The sequence below is a fragment of the Alosa pseudoharengus genome, unplaced genomic scaffold (assembly GCF_046254945.1).
Source record: "Alosa pseudoharengus isolate Yale_2024_CS ecotype anadromous, Long Island Sound unplaced genomic scaffold, YU_APseudo_1.1 YU_APseudo_1.1_scf_20, whole genome shotgun sequence".
Classification (NCBI taxonomy): domain Eukaryota; kingdom Metazoa; phylum Chordata; class Actinopteri; order Clupeiformes; family Clupeidae; genus Alosa; species Alosa pseudoharengus.
The window spans coordinates 33,022,908-33,028,907 of NW_027468664.1; positions in this window are offsets into that span (position 1 = coordinate 33,022,908).

Here is a 6,000-nt window from a genome sequence, read left to right on the forward strand (position 1 = left end):
AATCAAGTCACATAAATTGCAGAAATTGTTTCATGGTTCTATGAAATGCCCCATAATGTGTTCGACTAGTACCCAAGCTTTGCCTTCAGATTCAGCTGGTTTTACTAGAATGTTATAGTCCATTGCAAAATGTAAAAAAATCTAAATTTTTGGCACAAATTACTGCCACTGAGCCACTGAGGCACCCTTGGATGTTTCAAGGTCCTACTTCTGAGTTTCCTAAGACAAGAAGAACATATGTGAGGTAAGTGTACAGTGATTTCACATATTTTTATATTTCCAATATATTATCATTTCTCTGAGTAGTTTGAAGTCGCCATGTTGATTACTGAACTTGCTAGCTCTTGGTAACTTGCTAGCTAGCTAGCTAATATATGCAAATTCCGCTTCATTCCTCCATTGAAAGAAAATCAGCAGATTGTAACAATATTAAACTAAGGAAGTTTTGTTTTTAAATGTATTTTAGTATTCGGTTTGGGTAACCCTCTCATAAAAGCTGTTCTAAAACTCTGGCTGACGTCAGACTAGCTTACTTTTTTGCTAAAGCAAGGTGTGATTTACAAAGATCTTGATTAGGCTACTGAGGTTGATAACAGTACATGGATTGAAAAAAAAACATGACCATAGATATTAATTACTTCTGTGATATACAGTATATCACTCTATAGTATGAACAAGGTAGGCTTTACATAGTTTTACATAATATAAATTCATTTATTACTGGGTAGTAACATAAGAACACTTGATTTAAAGTGATAGGAAACTAGCTTTTACTTTTTCTAATTTGATGTGAGTAGTTCTTAGAACTCTTGTCTCAGAGCTATTTTGAAAGTCCTTGGAAGGATTATCTAGAGGTGTATAAACCCATTTTCACCCACATTTCAGACATGGGTGACTTGATTCTGCTCAACAGCCTTCACCAGAGCTTCATGTTTGTTGATTAAAGCAAGGTAGGCCTACAGTTTAAACTGATATTGATAGTCAATGATAGTCATTGCTAATCATATAAATGTAGCCCTGGAATGTATATGTAGCCAATTTCATTGTTAAATTAATTCAATTTTAAAGTCTTTAAATATTAGATGACATTTCAATTCTGATGTGGTAATCCTTTTACATTTCAGGTTTCCCCCTCTTCATATGTCAAGTCTAAAGATCTCTCATCATGAATGATGAAAATCCATTAATTACAAGACGAGAAACAGATTGGGTATTGTGTTGCTTGTGTCAACAAAAATCTAACAAAGATTTGCGATGTCCATATAAAACTGAGCGTCATCTTAAAGCATATCAAAGCCTTGAACATGATTTGACAGCATTTGCTGAAGCTAATATCCCATTGCATCTCGGAGTGACGTTGGAAAGTTTAAATGATGGTTCAGGGATAGCCCGCACCTTGGAAAAAAGTATCATCATGGATGTCATTCCGGTCTCATATTTTGCAACGAGCCAGCAACAAGAGACCAAGGGAGGAGTCGAAAAGTGAAGTGACTGAGTCTAACAGTGAAGTGACTACTTTTAGTCCCAAAAAAAACAGGTCAAGTTTTAATGCTAGCCTAGACCGTAAAAAACTGCAGTGTGTTAACTGTGAAAAAACATGATACCACTGAGCCCATTTACAGGGCTAGGAGTGAGAACTGTTCAAAGAATCTCCACAAATGGGCCCTGGAATAAAAAAACTGGGCAGTTTATGCAAGGCTAAACACTGCAGTTGATGCAGGAGCTGGAGATGTTAGTTATCATGCATCCTGCCACACAAAAATAAGGAATGATGCTCGTGCAGAAGAAAGAAAGAAATCAGAAGCAATGAAAATGCCAATGCAGTATGATCCATTAGTTATTGCTCAGCTTGTAGCATATGTACAGTACAGTAATGAATCTACCTTTAAGCTAGCTTGAGGAAACTTTATCATTGTCGCCTAGAGCAACTGGGCTCAGACTGGAATGGAACATATGTGCACCAGAAAGGATTCAAAGAGCACCTCCTAGAAAGGCTTGGGCCTGAGTGGTCTGCTTTATCAGAGGGCCGTGATGTCTACATATCCCACAAGAAGACAGTTGGTGCAGCTGTGGCTCAGACTTCTTGCCTTCAAGTGACTGAAGATGAGGCGAAGACAATAGTTGAAGTGGGACTGCTGCGCAAATACATCCTTCTGCAACAGATGCCTTTCAATGGATCCTTAACATCCACGGTTGTCAAACTGGGGTACGCGTACCCCCAGGAGTACGTGGACTAATTTCAGGGGGTACGCGAAAAAATATCAAGTCATATGCCTTTTCAAACGTTTTCTCTATCCCACGTTGGTTAACTTCCGCATTTGCACTGCACATTAAAAACTTATTTTCTCCGCATTAACAAACTATTCGTGAGTGGAGACAGAGAGGGTAAAACAGCGTTTCTCAAACTATGGGCCGCGGAGACATGCCAGGTGGGGTGCGAACTGACGTGAAAAACAGGAGTTTTTTTAATCTTTTTTATTGGCAGCCCATAGAACCGTACAGTAAAAAGTTGTGAAATTTGGCACATTCATTCCATACATTCCCATATTCCATTTCACAAATTTTCAAGTCTGAACCCCAGGCAGTCTAGCGCCACCAATGGGTCAAAGTTGGCGTTGCATCCATGCACTTAACTTTTGAACCGTATGTCCAATTTTGAACATCGATATACAGTTCGAACCCCTAGACTGACCTGAGTTCAATGACTCCTATTACGTTACTTTCCGCCATATTGGACCTCCGCCATATTGGATTTCATCAAAAACACTTAAAAGTTTTCACAGGTCACAAAGTTCATCCGATTTTCACGAAACTTGACACAGATGATCTTCAGACCATGTCTCATAAATGCATTGCCTTTGACATCCATACTCCTCCATTAAACCTGGTCGCCAGTCAGCTTTCACATATCAAAACCAAACTCAGTACATGGGCTCACGACCCAATTAAGAGGAGGCTCAATAAATTTGATGACTTTTGACCTACAGGTGGCGCTATAATTAACAAAACTATGTTTTGGCCTCTATGGGGTGACGTGTTTGAAATGAAAACATATTAGTGATCTCTGTTCATACTTTGGGAGGTTCTTAGGCTGACACATATCAACTTTTGACATTAACATAATTGATTGGACCACCATATTGGATTTCATCAAAAACACTTAAAAGTTTACACAGGTCACAAAGTTCATCCGATTTTCACGAAACTTGGTTCAGATGTTCTTCGGACCAGAACTCACAAACGCATTGCTTTTTGGACCCATATGCAAAACAGGTCACCTGTCACTACCAATTAAATTTGGCCGCGAAGCCGCCAAACAGGATGTAAACTCAGATCTCGGCAAGGCTTTTACGTATCAAAACCAAAGTCAGTACGTGGGCTCAGGACCCAATTTAAAAAATTAGATGACTTTTGACCTAAATTAGATGACTTTTGACCAATAGGTGGCGCTGTAATAAGCAAAATTACGTTTTGGCCTGTAACGGGTGATGTGTTTGGAATTAAAGTATATTAGTGATGTCTATTAATACTTTGGGAGGTCCTTAAGCTGACTGATGGCAATTTGTGATGTCAGCATAATTAATCCTACCGCCATATTGGATTTCATCAAAAACACTAAAAAGTTTTCACAGGTCACAAAGTTCATCCGATTTTCACGAAACTTGGCACAGACGATCTTCGGACCATAACTGACAAACGCATTGCTTTTTGGACCCATATTCTAAACAAGTCACCCGTGACAACCAATCGAATTTGGCGGCGAAGCCGCCAAACAGGAAGTGAACTCAGATCTCGGCAAGGCTTTCATGTATCAAAACCAAACTCAGTACATGGGCTCAGGACCCAATTAGGAGGAGGCTCAATAAATTTGATGACTTTTGACCACTATGGGGGCGCTATAATCACAGGAAGTCGGCTCATATCTCAGCAACAATTTCATATATAGAAACCAAACTTGGTGTATTGACTTGTGACCCAATCCTGAGGACACACGATACATTTGGTGACCTTCAACCACTAGGGGGGCGCTAGAGATACAGGAAGTAAGCTCATATATCAGCAACGCTTTCATGTATCAAAACCAAACTTGGTATATGTACTTGGGACCCCACGGTGAGGACGCACAATACGTTTGGTGAACTTTTACCACTAGGGGCGCTATAATTAGCAAGACTTTCTCGTATGAACACCAAACTTGGTACGTGGACAAGTGGACACATCCTGAGGACCTACAATAAATTTGGTGACGTTTGAACACTAGGGGTGCTATAATTAACAACACTTTCACCTATAAAAACCAAACTTGGTATGTGGACTTAGGAGCACATCCAAAGGACACACAATCAATTTGTTGTGCTTTGAACACTAGTGACACTATAATCACAGGAAGTAGGGTCATATTTCCGCAATACTTTCACGTAACCAAATTTAGTATATGGACTTGGGACCCTATTTTGAGGACACACAATAAATTTACCAACTTTCGACCACTAGGGGGGTGCTAGAGTTACAGGGTTTTGAGGACAGATACAATGAAATAACTTGAAGTTTGGAGAAATGGAAAGCAGAGGACAGATACAATGAAAGAACTTGAAGTTTAGAGGAATGGAAAGCAGAGGACAGATACAATGAAAGAACTTTGAAAGCAGAGGACAGATACAATGAAAGAACTTGAAGTTTGGAGAAATGGAAAGCAGAGGACAGATACAATGAAAGAACTTGAAGTTTGGAGAAATGGAAAGCAGAGGACAGATACAATGAAAGAACTTGAAGTTTGGAGAAATGGAAAGCAGAGGACAGATACAATGAAAGAATGAGTTTTGAGAAATAGAAAGCAGAGGACAGATACAATGAAAAAACTTTGAAAGCAGAGGACAGATACAATGAAAAAACTTGAAATTTGGAGAAATGGAAAGCAGAGGACAGATACAATGAAAGAATTTTGAAAGCAGAGGACAGATACAATGAAAAAACTTGAAATTTGGAAAAATTGAAAGCAGAGGACAGATACAATGAAAGAATGAGTTTTGAAAAATGGAAAGCAGAGGACAGATACAATGAAAGAACTTGAAGTTTGGAGAAATGGAAAGCAGAGGACAGATACAATGAAAGAACTTTGAAAGCAGAAGACAGATACAATGAAAGAACTTGAAGTTTGGAGAAATGGAAAGCAGAGGACAGATACAATGAAAGAACTTTGAAAGCAGAGGACAGATACAATGAAATAACTTGAAGTTTGGAGAAATGAAGAGCAGAGGACAGATACAATGAAAGAACTTGAAGTTTGGAGAAATGGAAAGCAGAGGACAGATACAATGACAGAATGAGTTTGGAGAAATGGAAAGCAGAGGACAGATACAATGACAACTTGGAGTTTGGAGAAATGGAAAGCAGAGGATGTTCCCAGTCAGGACAGAAAGCAACAAGTGGGTGCATGATGTGAGAGGATAGATTATACAATTATTATTATCATAAACAGAAGTAAATGACTGGCATCTGTGAATAGCCTGTAATATGTTAAGGTTTTAGTCAAGCTATAGGCTATAGGGGGGCGCATCAGACATTTGTGCTCAGGTGTCTATGATCTGGTAATCCAGCACTGACTAGGGACGCCATAATTCAGTATCCTGATGGCTTGTGGATAGAAACTATCACAATGTCTAATGCTAACTCATGCTTAAACTGCTTGGCCCCCACATTGCTGCTTGCAGCTATATTATTATTACGCTTCCGTCATTGAAGTCAATGGCAGCCCATAGAACCGTCTGGTGAAAAGTTGTGAAATTTGGCACACTGATTGGGGACAGTCTCATGATTAATTTCACCAAGTTTCATACCGGCACCTTGAGCGCTCTAGCGCCACCAATAGGCCAAAGTTGGACGTGCGTTCACACACGTAACTTTTGACCTGTTGACCTGATTGTCAAAAATGTATTGTTAGAATCCTTGGACCAAGCCGAGTTCAACGCACCCTATGACGTCAATTTCTGCCATGATGGA